The sequence below is a fragment of the Lytechinus pictus genome, chromosome 17 (genome assembly GCF_037042905.1).
Source record: "Lytechinus pictus isolate F3 Inbred chromosome 17, Lp3.0, whole genome shotgun sequence".
Lineage (NCBI taxonomy): Eukaryota > Metazoa > Echinodermata > Echinoidea > Temnopleuroida > Toxopneustidae > Lytechinus > Lytechinus pictus.
In genome coordinates this window covers 14,480,678-14,500,873 of record NC_087261.1, presented here as the reverse complement: position 1 = coordinate 14,500,873, position 20,196 = coordinate 14,480,678, and positions in this window count along the sequence as shown.

Below are 20,196 nucleotides of genomic sequence, written 5' to 3'. Positions count from 1 at the left end.
TATCTCCTAGAGTTGGCCTTACGCAGCGGGGAGCGAGGGGGCAGTTGTCCCATAGAAATTTTGAAAATTTGTCTTTTTTACAAAAAAAATCTTGAAATCCTTCATTATCACTTAAGTAAATGCAAAAGTTCCCCATGATAAGCTCTTTCGCTTTGCTTTCTCGCTTTCAATTTTTTTCGAAAATGTAATGTTTATGCTATCCTGCCCCTCCCTGTAATATATATATACATTAGCGTGCCTACGGGGGGGGGGGGGGGCAGACCGCCCCCCCCCCCCCGCTGACGAGTCACAACCACTGAACTAGAACGTATTTCTAGTTCAGTGGTCACAACCCATGCAAGGGACGTATCCCTGCCCCCTGACGAGTCTTGAAGACCTTTTTTTTTTTTTGCTTGTCAAATTTTTTTCTGGTATGAAATCCTTTATTTTTGGTTGAAGACCTTTTTTATTTTATTTTTTTTGCTTGTCAAATTTTTTGGCGGACGAGATCCTTTATTTGTGGTCGAAGACCTTTTTTTTTTTTTTTTGCTTGTCAATTTTTTTGGCGGACGAATTTGCCCCCCCCCCCCTGTGGAAAATCCTAGTTACGCCACTGTACATATATATCAGGGGCCGCGGAACGGTTTTCAAAGTGGGGGGCTGAGCCAAAAGTGGGGGGGGGGGGGGCTGACCATGTACAAAATCACAATCGTATGGTCATCTTTGCGTTTTTGTACACGGTTTTGGAAAAAAAGTGGGGGGCTGAAGCCCCCCAGCTCCCCCCCCCGCTTCTGCGGCCCCTGTATATATATATATATATATATTTAAGTTGGGATAGTACATGCACATTGAGGGTGAAAAAAGTCTCATTATCAGCTACCATGATATATTCAACAGTTTGATTATGTGCACTCACACGTATTGCGAGGTTAGTATACAAATAATGAATGTGTATGCGTGCAATGGGAAGAATATTTTCATGAGATGAAAGATGTAAAGTTCCATTCAACGAGGCGTTAGCCGAGTTGAATGGAACTTTTAATCTTTCATCGAATGTAAATATTCTTTCCATTGCACAAATATTTACATTCATTATTTGTTTTATATAACTCATATAAGTTACAAAGTTTTTAAAAATGTAAAAAAAGGAATAAAAAGATATAAAAGATTAGGTTGGCCTATTTCCAGCAACTAATTTTTCTCTGATAAATTGCTAGTCGGTGGATAACACCATGTATCGACAGCTCATCAGCCCTTTGCTTTCATGTTTGTGACGCGCATTGCTTCATGGATCTGAGTCGAGTGCGCACAGTCAGTTTGATCTGCGCTAACTTCATGCGCGCGAACACACACACACACACATACACAATAAGTAGACATACACATGATTATACTGAGGGAGCGCTAGCGCGCGTACCGTGCAATGGGAAAATAAAAAATGCACGGTCACCGTGCAATGGAAAATTACAAAATGCACGCAGTAAAAAATGGACCAAATATTGAACACCTTTCAACCAATCAGATGGCAAGAATCTTCGTTTGAGTTATATAATATGGATTATGTGCATCAACGGAAAGGTACAAAAAAATTCTTCAAACCATTTTATACTCCCGGCCCCACGCCCCTCTTCGCCACGATTTTTTTTCCAAATAAATTGCATTTTTACCTTTACCATACTGTCGATGACGCGAAATGCATGCATGCAATGCAAATGATGAACACATGCAATAATTATGTAGAGAAACTTTAGTTACGGAAAAACAGGTTAAAATGGCAATTGGAAAAATGTCTGTAGAAAGCGTCAAAGCAACTGGGGAAGATCTTGTATGGAATACTGAGCTCGAAGTCAGTCTATTTTATGCCATGAGAGGACATAAACCAGTCGGTGAGTGAGTCTCCAATAGTCCCCAAACGGAATGAATTATCGTTGAATTTGTCACCAGTTCCGATTCACTCGTGACAAGCATGACAAGTGGCCGTGGAATATAAACTCCATACCAACATAGGCTTTGCACACAAAGCAAAGCGACGTGCATGGCCATAGACATATTAGTATAGGCCGGTTCATTCAATGAACAAGGTTATATGCATAGACCTAGGCCCTTTTTATGCGAGATGAGAGGCGGTGACAAATGTTTAAAAAGGGTAACTAAGACTAAGACTAGAGTAAGAGTTCCATATGCACCCCCACAATAAAAACAAAAAATTATTATTAAGTTTATAATTTAAGATGGTGGTGGTAAACTAATAGAGTCCGTCACTGGCAGACTGGCATATTTTAATTTTATATCATTGTATATTACTAGCCAGGATTTAGGGCATGTAGATTGTTAGACCAAAAGCTTCAGTCTCTGTATTTTGGTTGTTCCGCTGAACTACGTTGGCTCCACTCACCATACATAGACTGAAGGGGATGGGGCCCCGTACCTACAGCCAACGTATAGTGAACTAGCGTTTTATAGATCGCGATTTAAAACTGTTTTTTAAGCAAAATTGAAAGTTTCATGGTTTCCATTATCAGGGAAATATATATAACTTAAGTAATTGCATACCTTGGGCCGGAGTTATTGAAAAAAATCCTCTGGATGATTGAGAAATCTGTCATCTAAGACATTTTCACCTGACCTGACGGTTTTTCTTGCAAGTTGCCATCTTGAATGACGTCATTGTCGTTATTAACTTAATGTCTCGAATCGATATATCGCGATTATAACTAGTACTCGTACTAGTATAACTAGTATCGTTTATCTTCGGTTTCGTTCGCATATGGAGCAGATCGTATAATATCGAAAGCAATATCGATATCACATTCGTGATTGTTGACGTTCGTTTGTAAATATTTTATAGTTTGGCTGCCATTTTGACCATTTTTATCGTGTTCAACCCAATTAAACATCGGTAAAGTATATTTTTCATGCCTTTTTCATCTATATCGTTTAAAGTATTGAAATGTTGGAATATCATCAATTAAAAGTTTGTTGTTTTATACATCCTTAGATTGTAAATTCGATGTGTAAAATTACATCAAACTTTGGACTGTGAATTGACAAAAGGGAGGGAATGAGAACACATGCGAGCCCACACGTACACCCTACCGTCGGTAAATGGGGATTACAGTAAAATGTCAGAAATTGTTGAATAAATCCCCAGAAACGACGGTTATTCTTGTCTAGTAGATTGTAGGACGTAGGGCCTAACAGTACTATGAATATGATTACCGTACCTTGTGCTTGTCCACTCTAGGCGACACCCCAATACTTACCCGTGTTAATAAACTGGGACTCCACTCACGCGCATTTGGGCCGCCCTAGCTTAGAACTAAGCAATATTATCTAGAAATTGTTAAACTGTAGGCCTAGTCATAAAATATGTTCTATTAAATAAATTGATAATGTTTAATCGTTACTCACCGGTTCTTTTGTTGCATTTTCAGACCATTTCTCACAATTCTTCGTAAATATTTGCGGCAAATTTTGTCGCCATAGACAGCTAGACGTCCATCTTTATTAAAAGTGTTCTTTTGTGCAACTCTAGTTGCATCTGTCTTGAGAGTTAACATTGAACAATCCTGTGATAAAAGTAAATGGTGGCTGAAAAGACCCATACACACACTTGTTAAAGCCAATGTGAAGTATTGTGGTAAACATATATTATATTACAGTAATACCACTGCAAGTTTTCAACTGCGTATCTTACTGTCAGGTGATGTTCAGTTAAACCCAGGCCCTGAATGTTCTAATGGCCATTCATGTAACTCTGAATCTGATGTCAAGTGTTCATTACAGGTATCAAATGATAACGCATCGGGCCGCATTTGTTATGATGTTAATACTTTGTATCAGCTGAATACTCAGCTTCATCCTTTGTTACCTCAACATGTGTGGCATAGAGTGTGTGAGCTGGGTATCGGTCGTCGATGTCGAACTCATCGCGGACAAAGGCGCAAGATCTCCAGGTCGCAAAACTCTTTCCCACCATCCACTGGCCTTAGAGTTGGTCTATGGAACGCGCGATCCTTGACCAATAAAACACATGTAGTTTCGGATCTTGTGATTGAGAATAACCTTGATGTCTTAGTAATCACTGAATCATGGCTTTCTGGTGATAGAAACAGGGATGGTCTCGTTCTTGCTGGTTTAAAGTTAAGCTTGCCAAATTATGACTTTATTCACCAACCCCGCATTTCCTCGAGGGGTGGTGGAATTTTTGTTCTATTTAGATCTACAACTCGTTGTAGTGTTAATCCTAATGGAGATTTCTCTTCCTTTGAATTATTTGATTTAACATTCAATCTCACACCGTCATCAGCAGCTAGGATGTTCTGTATATATCACCCTCCCTCTTCGAGTAATAGTGTCTTTCGAGAGGAGTTTGTAACCCTTCTTGAGGGTGCTGTTATCAGTGACCACTTTCCTCTACTTTTAGGGGATTTTAATGTTCATGTCGATGACCCTAATGATAATTTTGCTAAATCATTTATAAGTGCAGTAGAATCCCTTGGATTCAAGCAACATGTACATGATTCCACTCATTGTGCAGGTCATACACTCGACCTTTTATTTACTAGGGATTCATGCGACATAGTTAATGTTAATGTTTTGTCTTCACTCCCATCTGACCATTCTGCTATTGTTGCCACAATGAAGCTTCCTTCCCTGCAGAATCCAAAGAAGAGAGTTTCCTTCAGAAAATTCCGCAGCATTGACTTGGACATTTTCCGGAATGACATCAGAGGCATGTTAAATTCACCTTCCGAACTGACATGTCCATCTGAGGCTTTGGATCATTACAACACCTGCCTGAGCTCTCTGATTGACAGGCATGCCCCTCTTCAAGTAAAAACTGTCACTGTCAGACCAAAATCACCTTGGTTCACTGATGACATCATAGAAGCCAAGAGACGAAGGCGGCGGGCTGAACGCCGCATGATTAAGTCTGGACTTGGTGCTGACAGGGAACTGTATCGCCGAGAATGTGAGTCTTACTACGAGTGCATTTTCAATGCTCAGTCTACATACTTCAGAAATCTTATTGCAGAGTCGGACACGAAGCAGTTATTCAACATCGTCAGATCACTTTCATCAACAGATCATTCTTCAGTTCTCCCAGATCATTCATCTGCAGAGAACCTCTCCAACCGGTTTGCTGAGTTCTTCAGGGAGAAGGTCTCGAAACTAGTATCATCCTTCAATCCTGCTATCCCAGGTCCAACAACTTCACCTTCTACAGAACACAACTTCTCACAATTCCGTCTCATCAGTGATCTAGATATCCAGAAACTCATCAAGTCATTGCCATCTAAACACTGCAATCTAGATCCGATTCCTACATGGCTTCTGACGAACTCTCTCGAGGAACTTATCCCTGTCATCACAAAGTTTATTAATCTCTCTTTGTCATCCGGCATTGTTCCTGAAGCTCTGAAAACATCACTTCTACTTCCTCTCCTCAAAAAGTCGAGTCTTGATCCAAATAATCTCGGCAACTACAGGCCCATCGCGAATCTGCCCTTCATTGGTAAGGTCTTGGAGAGGGTTGTGACTTCGCAGTTAAAGGATCACCTTGAAGGATTTGGCATGCTTCCAGTCAATCAGTCAGCTTATCGGAATCACCATTCTACAGAGACTGCCCTGGTGAAAGTTTTCAATGATCTTCTCCTGGCTGTTGATAGGGGCGAGGAGGCAGTGCTCGTTCTGCTTGATTACACCGCTGCATTCGACACCATCGACCACGAACTGTTACTGTATCGCCTGCAAAATGAGTTTGGTATAACTGGGACTGTCCTTGATTGGCTCCGTTCTTACCTCCACAATCGAAGTCAACAAGTTACCATCAACGGCACCCTATCGGCGAGATTCCCCTTGGTCTGCGGCGTTCCACAGGGTTCAGTGGTTGGCCCGCTCCTCTTCATCTTGTACACAAGTCCTCTGTCAAGATTCATTGACTCTCACCGGGACATTCGACATGCCATGTATGCTGATGATACACAAATTTACATCACTTTGAAACCCACTGGTAAACATGAAGCTGCACAGAAGCTCAATAGTTGCTTAGAGGACATCAAAGCCTGGTCACATGATAACAAACTCTGTCTTAACGAAAGCAAGTCTGAAATGATCCACATCTCCTCCAAATTTAGAAACACAGAGTCCTTCCCAATGCTCTCAACCACAAGTAGCACTAGCGATGGTATTTTGATGTGTAATGAGTTGGTAAGGGATCTTGGGGTGACAATTGACAAGAATCTCACATTTCAACAGCATGTTAAGAATATTTGTAAGTCTGCCTCCTTTGGTATTTTTAAGATTGGAAAAATTAGGAGGCTACTCGACCAACCCACAACTGCTAAACTTACCCATGCTTTTGTATCTTCCCACATTGATTACTGCAATTCTGCTCTTTCTGGTATCCCACTGTCACATTTACGCCCACTTCAAAGAATTCAAAATAGTGCTGCAAGGCTTGTTACTCTTTCAAGAAAATCTGAACATGTTACACCTATTCTGAAATCACTTCATTGGCTTCCAATACGCCAACGCATCATTTTCAAAGTTCTTCTCATGACGTATAAAATAATCAATGGCCTAGCTCCTGAATACCTCTCTACTCTCATTTCTCTCCGCTCTTCTAGCTCACTCAGACCACTTCGTTCTTCAACAACCTTGCAGCTTACTTTAGGACCACGTACAAATACCAGTTATGGGGATCGAGCCTTTTCCGTTTTCGCTCCAATCCAGTGGAATAAATTACCATCTTACATCCATAATGCCAACTCCCTTGATCAATTTAAGACCTTGCTAAAGACCCACCTTTTTAATGTATAGGTATCAGTTGTGGGTTGGTCTATATTGAGGTGCACATCTTAGTTGCATTTGTTTGTTTAAAATTTTGCTTTGAATATATCAAGGTTTTTTTTTTTTTTTTTTTTTCCGGTAATTTAGTTGATAGGCAGAAAACTGAGCGCTTAGAAACACCTGTATTAAGCGCCCTACAAATGTTATAATTATTATTATTATTATTATTAATAAATGGAGCGCCCTTTACGATAGTTGTTAATGCCGCGGAGAAATCGTTAGGCATTTTGGCCTGTGTTCAAGGCGTTCTTTCTGTTTTATTTTTTATATTGAAGATTGTGCATTTGTTGAATAGCGCCGTCTACGTCAGGTATGAGATCGTGTGTATAAATACACTCTTCCAAAATAATTATGATTCCGACCTGGCGCTGTTTAACTTCAATCTCTTTCACCTAAATTAGCGATGAATGCTAGCATTATAAAATATATATTATTAACGTCTGACGAAAAGAATAATCAACCGATCAGCTGACGAGAACGCGAATCACGTGATCTTCATATCAGCTTCGATCGCGAGTCAGAAGTGAAGAGCAACTGCCCAGAAAATCAGGAAAAAGCCGTGAAAATGTAAGTTCCCCTTCATTTCTTTCATTTTTTTGTTGTTGCTAACGATGCATTTACACTATAAAATTATAATTTAAATAAGAGAAAGGAATATAGCTTGTACTTGTGATATAATATAGAAATATCCTGTTCTCAGAGATTTCTAACCAAAAATACTACTGATGTCGCCTATGAGGTCCATACATGTAATGTTTGGACCTCATTGGTACTAGGAGTGGTGCTTGTCAAGTGCTGAGTGTATGATTGACATGATCATGATGATTTGGCTTGGGACCAGCTAGCCAGGCGGCTTCTTGAGAGTAAAAATCATTTACTAACGTAGGCTTACTCTAAACGAAGCCAGGAAGTCCTTCCTATTCATCTGCGTGTACCGCAAAAAACCCTGAAACTTTCGCCCCCGAGATTTCTACTTTCCTTCTAAAAGATCTAGCTCTAAATCATGTACATGGGATAAAACTTCATTTCTGACATTTCTACGCTCTTGGTGTTATTTTTAAACAAGAATTCATCAAAAAAATGAAAAAATATTGTGAAAAGACGGAAGAGACTTGCCCGATGTTTACGCCGCCATCATGTTTCTTATTGTACTTCCCCAACGTTACGGACGCGAGCGTCGCGTAACGTTGGGGAAGTACAAGAAGCCGCCTGGCTAGGACCAGCTGAGCTGGGTGACGATGCAATGAACATCTAGCCTGGCCTAACAATAGAGACTAGTACTGACAGTAACGTGCATTTAACATTATATTGTGGGATGTTGAATTTACTTTTTGTCTGTGTCAACCAGTGTTGATAACAATGCATGTTGTTTCAATTCATAACCCTATTCCAGTGATCATTTGTTTCTTTGCAGGGGCTGCGGAACGCGGAAACCCACACTTTTTTTCCAAAACCTTGTACGAAAAACATAAAAAATTACCATCTGATTATGATTTTTGCATGGTCAGCCCCCCCCCCCCACTTTCAAATCCGTTCCGCGGCCCCTGCTTTGGTTCACCAATCGAACCGAGACACAGTCAAATAAATAAATAGCAGATTAAATGGTATCAATATTAAAATATATGTAGAAAATCATTATTTCAAGACCTAGAGATCTAGTTTATTAAAGGGGAAGTTCACCCTGACAAAAAGTTTACTGTAAATAAGGCAGAAAAAATATTGGCCAAGGTTTGAGAAAATCTATCAAGGAAGAAGAAAGTTGTTAGAATTATAATTATTTGATTTGTGACATCCTATGCTGTAGGCGAGCAGCTTTCTTGCATATCGTATGGTAAAAACAATCAATGAAATGTCATTTTCTCAGAAAATTGAAAATGGTTTTTACTGTACCTTCAGTATACAAATACACAAATCATTTCACACCCATTGCTAAAAAGAAAACAAAAATAGGTCATCACAAACCATTAAAAATGTGAAATTTATGCATTTTTTTATCACAAAACATACATGTATGCTTATTTTCTACGTCACAAATCCAAAATTTAAAATTCTAATAACTTTCTTAATCTTTAATGGATTTTCCTCAAACCCTTTATTATTTTTTCTGCTATTTTTACAATAATCTTTTCTTCAGGGTGAACTTCCCCTTAAAGTCATGGAAAATTAATGACAATTGTGGGGTTGAAGTTTTCGATCAGAGAAGTTGCTCCTTTTTAGACATTTCTACATATAACTTACAGCAAAAACATGACAAATGGGGAAAATAATAATCGGCATCAAAATTTCTAAAGCCAATAAGAAGAGGGACCAGATATTTTACGGACAATTAGACAAAAGGGCACGCATCCAAAACCTTCCTGATCTGATTCGTGTCCTAGAATATATTCGATTTAAAGGGTTAATTGAATGATTTTTACAAAAATCTCAGATTAGAAACATGTTCTATTTTTGTACTTTGCTCAACTTCACATTATTTTGCAAATAATGATATGTAAAGAATGTACTGATATGTAATTGAGCTGTGGGCATTAGTGAGAATTACAGGTACACCATCATGAGGTTCATATAAAATCAATATTCAATGCTCCCCTATTAAAATGAACTAATTGTACCTGAAGAAGTGTGAAAACTGAGAATAAAAGCTGAGAATAAATGATCTGTACAAGATGAAGTCCAGGGGCCCGTCTTACAAAGAGTTACGATTGATTCAATCAATCGTAGCTCTATGGAAATCCATCAGTGTCATAAATTTTTCTACAGGAAATTTGCACAGTGTCCTTTGTAAACAAAGAGAAGCACAGTGAATTTTTAAGAAAACAATTAATGCATGAATATACATCATAGCTAGAAAATATTTTGAACAAGTATTCATAACACATGTTGACATTGCTGGCCGTCCATAGTTGCGATTGATCGGATCACTAGCAACTCTTTGTAAGACGGGGCCCAGGTCAGCACTGACTAATTAACTTTTAAAAAATTACTTGTGCCAATGCACTCACATTAAATCATGCATAGAAGGGTGATCATGAGGTGGAACCGAATACTACTGTCAAAACTAAACAATGAGGCCCTGTGGAATGGAAAGAGATGGAAAAATAAGCACAATTGAGGGGAATGAATGAGAGAATGGACTGCAATGAACCTGGTAGAGTACTGCTGCTATGACAGATGGGCAATGTATGCAGGGACTCAGTTTTAAGGGGAGTGAGAGTGATCACTCGCTACCGCTCTCCTTAATCCATTTTTGGTAGAGCGATTTATCACTTGCCTCAGCAATTGCTTAACAAGAGTGTCAGTCAATGATCAAACTGTACCAGTCATCTTTGAAAACTTCATTCGCTGTCAAGGTTTTGTAAATTACGCACAATTATATTGTAAGCAATTAAACACACTTGCAAGAATGACATTAACAAGTTCAATAAGATAAATATTGCAAAGATCAGATCTATATCTGATTGTTTGTCTCCTTTGGTTGTGGGTTGTAACTTTATTTAGTGTACGTTCCTCTATCCATTTTGAACTCGGACAAGAGAGCTCCCCTTGTATGTCAAAGAAGAGCCTTTTTGTAGTGCTCCCCTAATGCTCCCTTTAAAAGTTTGAGGAGAGCTTTTTATTGCTCCCCTCATAATGATAAAACTGAGTCCCTGTGTATGGGGATAGTGGATACGGAATGTAGGGTGAGATTAGGACAAAAGTATGTGGATTGTGGAGATGTAATGAAGATGGTTCATGACTTGGGATGTAAATAAACCAAGTTAAATGTAAACAATAAAGTATAGAAAGCAAAATGTATAGGTAATGTTAGAAATAGAATAAATATGTTGCAAATTTGAATGTTAGTACTGTAATTACCTTTTGGCTTGGAACAGTTTTAACATAGGCCTAGTTGAGCAGTTTGCATTGTTGAGCAAAATGCAGGGATGCCAGTTTTCAGGCAAAAGCCTGAATTCAGGCTCTGGCAATTTATTTTCAGGCCATAGTTTTAGTATTTTGTGTACAAAATATTGTATTCTAGGTGATTTTCAGGCCCTCTGATCAATTCCAACTGGCATCCCTGAAAATGATATACTGATGACTTGATGTAGATCTTGTGGGCTCGTTGTGGTCTACATGTAGTGGTTCTGACTCTCGCCTTACACACATAGGGTCCTGGGTTCGAATCCTAGCCATGGCGTGTTTTCATTCAGCAAGAAATTTATCCACGCTGCTGCACTCTACCCAGGTGAGGTGAATGGGCACCCGGCAGGATTAATTCCTTGCATGCACTAAGCGCCGGTGATGGTACATGTAGCTCAAGCTAAAGTCAGGGTAATAATAGCAGCGCTTTGTATCCTCTGGCAAAAAGCGCTATATAAATCCAGCTATTATTATTATTGTTATTATTGTTATCTTTGCCACAATGTATTTGATAAAACCATCCTCATCTCAACACCTAGTCTATCTAGATTGGACTTTGATGAAAGCTCTCTTTCCCAAAGCTAACATACATGTAGAGGGCCTCCTGACTCCCAATCCCTAAAGTAGTGCCAGTATGATAGGAGATGAAGAGATTTGCACTGAGTTAAGGATTAGGAGTCACTCAGTCAGGAAGCCCTCTATGTTAGCTTCGGGGAAAGAGAGCTTCCATACAACAATGTCCAGTCTAGACTACAGTGTAGTACTCAAAACCATATTTCTGGTCATTGTACTTTACTCCTGATTACTCGTCAGAGTCGTCACCAGTCGTTAGTTAATCTCCAAGTTAGGCCAAATAAATAAAAGGGAACTTACATGCCCAACCATAATCATATCATTAGGATCCATGTTGCAGTGTGTTTCAAATAAAAGGTAATCCATTTTTAGAGGGCCATGTTCATGCTCATTTGTTTCTATTGTTCATACATTATAAGTAAAGACAAAATCCTCTCCTTTACAGTGATACCTTTCTTAAAGGACAAGTCCACCCCAACAAAAACTTGATTTGAATAAAAAGAGAAAAATCCAACAAGCATAACGCTGAAAATTTCATCAAAATCAGATGTAAACTAAGAAAGTTATGACATTTTAAAGTTTCGCTTCATTTCACAAAACAGTTATATGCACATCTCGGTCGGTATGCAAATGAGGGAACTCATGACATCACTCACTCACTATTTCTTTTGTATTTTATTATATGAAATATGAAATATTTTGATTTTCTCGTCATTGTCATGTGAAATGAAGTTTCATTCCTCCTTGAACACGTGGAATTCCATTATTTTAACATTTTGTGGTTCAAGCAAGGAGGTCCTAATTGTCAAATTCGTAAAAATTGAAATATTGTATAATTCAAACAATAAAAAACAAAAGAAATAGTGAGTGAGTGACATCATCGACTCTCTCATTTGGATGTAACTGACTCGTTCATATAACTATTTTGTGAAAAATAAGCGAAACTTTGAAATGTCATAACTTTCTTATTTTACATCCGATTTTGATGAAATTTTCAGCATTGTGCTTTTCTGATTTTTCTCTATTGATTCAAATCAACAGTTTTCTGAGGTGGACTTGACCTTTAAGTCACAAATGTAAAGCTTATATACCTGAATAAATTACAAAGTTGTCAGGTACTCTGTACCTGCCATCTTAATTTGCAATTTGAATAAACATTGGAAAGATGGAGAGTTCATCTTTAATTACATATGAATTACGTATGAACAGCAAAAACAAATGAGCATGGAACATCACCCCTCTAATAATGGATTACCTTTTATTTGAAACACACTGTTGTACAAAATATCTTTCTTTGTGCTATACACAGGTGTAAACAAAAATTTTCAGATGATGTGTATCCATGAGAAGTTCAACCAAGCCACAGGTCGTCAGGTGACCTCTAAGCAGATCTGGGATCATCTGGATACCCTCTATGATATGCAAGCATTGGTGAGTCCTCAAATCGGCAATTTTATCTCTTTCCCAATTTGATACATAGCTTGAAAAAAAAATCCAATTGATATGATATAACACGAGTCAAAATGCTGATAACTTTATTGGTCAAATTGGCAATAATATTTCTTTTCCAATTTGATACATAGTTTGAAGAGAAAAATTCAATTTGGATATATATGTAAAAGAAGTCAAATAATGGATACCTCAGTTGGTAAGTCCTCAAATTGGCAGTAATATTTCTTTCGCAATTTGACATATAGTTTGAAAAGAAATCTAATATAACACCAGTAAAAATCTGGATGCCCTCTTCTTGCATTGGTGAGTCCTCAAATTGGCAACAATCATTTTTTTTACCCAATATGATACATACCTGGCTCTATGTGAACTTGTTGTAATTCAACCTTCCATATAATAATGATTATTAAAGTCATGGCAATTTTGCATCAGATTATCGAAAACATATTTCTGTTTCCCTAAATTTTGTTTTGGCAAAGAACACATGTAGTTTAACATATTGCAACAGTATAGTCCCAACTTTTCTCTTTTCTAGAATGAATTATGTGTTCTTCAGTGTCCTAAACATCAATTTTTCTGTATTTTTATGACATAACAGGTACAAAACATACGGTAATACAAATAAAGCCTATGTAGTATGCCTAGCAATGGGGCTTGAAATTCTTGCTTGTATGCTCCCCAGGGAGTGGAGAAAGTGCATACATGTATGTGTGCAGAGTGAAGACATGCCAGGATCCATTGACCAGGATAATGATATAGACTCCGTTTCTTATGTATTAAGCCCTAAATAAAAGCAAAATGTATATTCTTTATACTGTGTGGGCGCGCCGTGGTCTAGTGGTACTGACTCTCGCCTTTCAAACAGAGGGTCGTGGGTTTGAATCCTAGCCGTGGCGTGTTTTCCTTCAGCAAGAAATTTATCCACACTGTGCTGCACTCAACCCAGGTGAGGTAAATGGGTACCGGCAGGAAATAATTCCTCAAAAAGCTGTGTGCACCTGAATCGGTAGCCTAGCTTAGCCGGGTAATAATAATAGCAGGGCCCAGTTTTCGGAACTGAAGTGGCTACCCCGGCTAAATATACCATTATTATCATCATTGTCATATTTTTCACTGTTTTGCTTCCCACCAGCACGAGTCTGAGATCTTGCCATTCCCGAACAAGGAGGTGGACTTCTCTTTACCGACAAATGACTTTCAAGAGATGATGCAACAGAGAAGCAAGTCTGGAGAACCTTTCAAGGGTTTCTCATCTTCATCACACGATAGTAAGTCAGTATGGTCATTGCCAATTGGTCTACACACGCTTTGTCTGCTTCCCGTTTGGTCTACACCGCCTTGTCAAATTATATTTGGTCTCATCCCACATGGTCTAATCCTAGTTTGTCTGTAACCACTTTGTATATTTACCGTTAGGTATAATTGCCATTTAATCCATTAACGCATTTTCCGATAGCCATGGTTCAGTTAAACCTGGATTAACTTTATAGACTATGCTTTTATGGAGTACCAGTTGTCAACTCATTTGACAAATGAAATTATTGTTATCCTGCTGAAAAAAGTTGTCAAAAATTGATTTAAACATGAAATTGGAAGAATAGGGAAGTACAACAAATAATTAATTTTAAGGAATTAATTATAAAGAAGAGACAAAAGAACAAATGTTGTGTAGACCAAACATTAATGAGACGGATTTTACATTGTATACCAAATGGGCTTAGCCCATGTGGTATAAGACTATCTGAGCAGTAGACCATTTAGACCAATTGGATCAAGACTACCTATTGTACATGTGGCATGTTAAAGGTGTCAGAAGTAAAAAACTTGTCTGCTGTGCAAACCCTTCACTCTAGTTAAGGGTCTGAATGTGCAGCCTACTCATGCCTGGTGTACTGAATTGAAGCAGCAAGTTTTGTATGTGCTAGTCTTTGCGTGGAGACACACTTGCTGATCAAAGTTTCAATCAGGGTCTGTGCCTGCAGACTACAGAGATGCCAACCCTCCCGATTTCATCGGGAGGCTCCCGAAAATTCATCCCAACTCCCGCCCTTACGATTACCATCCTTATCCTCCCAAAATTACAATTTTTTTTGCATTGATCAAATTGGATTGGAAGTACATGTATCGTCTCCTGACTTTAGCATGTAGTAACTCCTTTACGTTCGCTGCTACTAAATTCTGTGTGAAAGGCAGACAAATAAGGAGCAGCGAAAAGCTGGTGCATGTGATATGCCCAACGGGAATCCACTGTGCACCAGGCCGGTAGGCCCGGCTAGCTTCGCGAGGCGTGTGCGCTTGCGGCCGCTGGATTTGTTGAGTCGTGCGATGGAATATCGGTGTGTGATTTCGGCGTATTGATGGGTTGATATTGACACGAAATGGCGGAAAATCAACAAAAAAAGACCAAGAAATGGTCTCAGAAGTATAAGACTGAATACAGTCTCCAGTACCCGTGTATTCGGAAAGAGGAATCTACCATGCATTTTGCACAATTTGCAGCGTGGACATTAAACTAAGTTGAGCACGGAGGTCGTGATGATATTCGGAAGCACGTAGGGAGCAAACGGCATACGGACATTGCGAAGACGAGATCTTCGAGCTCCACTAGTACCCTGTTGACTTATTTCACCAAGCAAGGGACCAGCGAGGAGGAAGACGTTACCCGCGCTTTGATAATAATAAAGAGGATAATTCCTCATTATTATAGTTGAACAGGTACTTTTCTTCTATTGTCCCCTCATTTTTTTTACATGTAAAAATGCATATATTATATTTTTATTTTTATGTCAAAAAAGTGGGAACAATGTTTTTTTAAAAACATGTGAAATGCTCCAAAATAAGGGTCAGATTGCACCAGAGAGCATCTAGAAACCCAGAGCTTCCAGGGCCCTAAGGCGGGCCCTCGACCCCGGCCGCAAGGGTCGAGCGCTCTGCGCTCGAGATGTGCGCTACGCGCACATAATTTGGTATCGGTTGCAAATCCTCCCTAATTCTGATTTCCAAAAGTTGGCATCTCTGAGACTAGTAAAAAACCCATATAAGGTTGAGTCTAGATGGTGCCAAGTAATGTCCAGTTTGAAGGAAAATTATCTGTTCAGTAAAATATCAAAGTTTACTCACCCTAATCAGACTGGGGGGGGGGGGGGGGGGGGCTGATTTAGCTCCCCTCAACATTTTTCGTAATACCCGGTAAATCTGTTGAGCAAATTTTTTTACTCACAGACTTATTACTTTCAAGTCTCGTACAACTTTTGAGACCTAAATTGTGACCCCGGGTACGCGGTTCCAAAATTATGCAACAGTTTGTATTGTGCATGCGGACCCAAAATTGCTCAAAAACATGAATTCGTATACAAATCCAATGCAAATTGTGTTTTTAGCCAAAATTCATAAATGTATCATTATTTTTCCTTTTACTGATTAAAATCAATTTATTTCAACTTGTTTATGGTCAAAATAAAGTCCCCGACAATTTCCATTGAAAAAAAAACATTTAAAAAAAGTCAAAAAATTAATTTAGAAAACAATAAAATACATAAGAAAATGAATGTCATGTTGAATTTTTTTTAAAAGTACATTTGATCAGTTTCCTTTAATAAGAATCTGAACCAAAATTAGCATTTTAGGGGCATTAGAGCAAACTTGATTTTACTCATAAAATTAATTAGCAATTAAATTTTTCAAAGAATTTGATCTCATAGTTACAAGATTATGCCATGGGTAACGCGCATGCCAATTTACTTAGGCGTTGAAATAGCCAATAGCCCAGTCTATTTAGGGTTAATTATTCATACTTGACAACCTGATTTCATTTTGGGAGTTACCCATTTGGTAAGTCATTTTATAAGAAAAAAAATAAGTGAAGCACATATATGTGAACTTTTGTTAAGATAAGGTCAAGAAGAAAGAAAGTTCAGGAAATTTTAAATTCCTTCAGCAAGTGGTAATATGCTTTGCGAGAGTTTTTATTGTTATTATTAATTGTTGTTGATAAATTCAAACTCAAATCTATTTTCAGGCACCAAATCAGACTCGGCCAAATCCTCCATGAAGTTTGGAACGCCGAGCGGCATCGCTGCCGGGACACCGTCGGAGAAAGACAACTCGCCGAAGAGGAAGAGAACGCGGCAAGCCGGTACACCCACAGAGACGCCTTCCTCCAAGCGCAGAAGATGAGGATGCTCTCTGCGACAAACTTTAAAGGACTTAAAAACTCAAACTTTGTATCGATGTCTGTGGCCTTTTCAGAGATGAACTTCAATGAACGTAGTGTGACAGAATGACAGTTCGCTGGGAGCGTAGTTTGATTCAGAGGCATCTCTTGCTGGAGGAAGACGTTCTGGTAGCTTTTGTTCAAGACTGGCATCGTGACGCGTGAACTGTGTGTTTAAGAGATGAGAGAAGCTCGCTCAAATCAACCTCATTCATGTGTTGTACATTTTATTCTCGTTCACATTTGTTAATTGATCAAGTACGATCACTAATCATGAAGTCATCTGATATTTTCTCATTCACATTGTTAAATGTTCGTGTACAATCACTAATTGTGGATTCACCAAGATTTTCTTTACAAATTCAGTTTGATGATGAATGTACGATTGGTAGGAGCTTGAAAAGGGGCCTGTGCTTTTCTGTTATTTGTATTAAGGCTCTGTCCTTCCTGATATGATATGAACAGCTATTATAATAGACATGATATTGCAAATTTGGATATTCAGTTATTGCTGCATTATGATAATAATAACGATATATTTACCTGGGGTAGCCACTTCAGTTCCGAAAACTGTTTTCCCAGCAGGCCCTGCCATTATTGTAGGATAAGTTAATATGTTATCGGTCTTACAGCAATAATAGCCTAGTCTGCTATCAAAGACTCAAATTTGACTGTTAAACAGATTATGCCATGTCTAGGGATGAGACTAAGCTTCAAAGCCTCTGTCTGTGTCAAGCAACCACAGTACATGGGTGAATCTAGTCTCCTATTTCAGACTCTGCATTGCGCACAATGCGAAAACCATGGGCTTGTGCCTGCATGCTATTAGTAGCCACACATTTCTTGTGATGCATCCATGGTTTGTTCCAATGTTTTGAATCAATCATGAATGATAACTGTATAGATTGTAAAAAAAAAATTGATTGTCTGAATATTCTCATTTTTCAATGATCATCGTGATTGTAAGAAAGACCTGGGCCCTGTCTTACACAGAGTCACGATTGATCCGATCAATCGTAACTATGGACGGCCAGCAATGTCAACTTTAATAATGCGTGTTTGTTCAAAATATTTTCTAGCTATGATGTATATTCATGCAGTCATTGTTTTCTTGAAAATTCCACGTGCTTCTCTTTATTTACAAAGGACATTGTGCCAATTTCCCATAGAAAAAATTATAACACTGATGGATTTCCATAGAGTTACGATTGATTGGATCAATTGTAAGTCTTTGTAAGACGGGGCCCTGAAATGAGGATTTGATCAGATTTGTAGCACCATAGTGACATTTAAGTATGTCCTTTGTACGTTCCTTTGTATTTTATTGTTCTGTATTTCTTTGTTTTTTCAACTTTGTTTTATGAGTGGAAATTGTCTGCCATGCTAATCTCATCATAAAGAATGTGAAATTACTGGATTTTAATCAGAGTAAACATAATGATACATTGATGAACTCTGACTAGAAAGAGAATTTATATTGGATTGGTACACAAAGTCACACATTTGAGCAAATTTGTGTGTCTGACATGCACCCACAAAACATTGTGTGACATTGGAAACAAGTACCTGGGCATCACAGATTTTGTATCAAAATTTGAGCAAGACTTTGAAGAAAAAGTCAGGAATCATCACAGGGCTGTCTTTTTTGCAATGTGGGCTTATGATGTGAGGCGTCGAGGAAGAGCATGAGAGGCACCCTCCACCGCGGCACAGTACTTTAGGGTAGATACTTGTAAAACTAAAATGTTCCTTCGATTTCTATCACATGTATAAATTGCCAATCTAATTTTTTGGGCTGAAAGGTGTTTTTTCTGTACCCATATCATTTATTAGTAGGAGAAAGACAGAATTCGGTGGATTCACAATATGGTGCACCATGTATCGGTTGCAGCGAACAGGCCACTTGTCTAACTTTGCGGTCAACATCGTGCGCAGGCAGCGCACAGTGCTAGTCTACTATAATGTGACTGTGATACTTCAAAAATGAAAACCATATGGCAGGAATTCACCAAAAACGGTCTAAGTTTCGCACAGAAATATGCTGGGAAATTTCTCTCCCACCCTAGTAAACAGCATATCCGGTCAAGCTGCCGTCGGCCAGCGCTGAAAAAGAATAATCACATGCATGCATGCACTTTCATACTAATGCGTGCAACAGATGTTGACTTTTTCCCATGAGGCATTGCGAATTTCGGCCTGTCCGCTGCAACCGATAGATGGCGCACCGTAATGTGAATCCACCAAATTGAAAAGGCAGGTGAATGGTCTAATAAATCCTTGTGGCTGATCCTGTTTGGGCAGTGGTAATCCTTAGCTTTAGTAAAACAAACATAACTTCTCAAACCTTTTTGAGTTAGCTTCTTGCTGACATCACAAAATTATACTTATATTATTAACACCCTGTATTCTTTGATACATTTTGCCAAACCCTCAATGTATATTTCACGTGTTTACTTTCATGAAAACTTATTGCTCGTCTAGGGAAACTTCATCGTTATAACAAGGTGAGACAAAGTGTGCCGCTTGAAAAAATAAAACCAAATTGATTTGCTATTGATGTATACATGTTAGATTCTTATGCCTCCACCCTGTCCTGTTTTCATTGACGCAATAAAAAAAATGTTTGACAGATCAACTCAAACTTGGTCCAATTATGGATATAGACCAGTTCGTAGTTACTTCATGGACAATTTTGGTCAAATGACCTTTCATTTCTTTCATTATGATAGGCAGATTTTAAAGCAAGATATTACGTAAGCTTTCCTTACATAGCAGGATGAAGAAATTGAATAGACCAGGTGACTAGAATAGCACACCAATGAACACTTTATGAAGGTATTTGTTGCATTCCTACTTTGAATGCATATCATAGCACGTTGCACAATGTACTTGGCAAACTGTGAAATACCAGTCGTTCGTGGACGCATTGGTTTTTTTTGTGGATGTAAATGAATACCACTATTCCAAAGAATATATGAATAATCAAGATATCAAAGTTGGTGCTTATCTCATTAGATTTTAAACCACCATGTCACTTTAGTACAAATGACCTTCCTCTGGTCATGCGTAGAATCTTTTGATCATGAGCAAAAAGGAACTACGAACTGGCTTATTATAAGAGTGATTAGTTTAGAGTTATCTAGGTCAAAGTAGAACCGGTTGAGGGGTCATCTTCCAACCTGGTTTATTTATCGGTATGACAATGATCCGATCGCACATTAGGG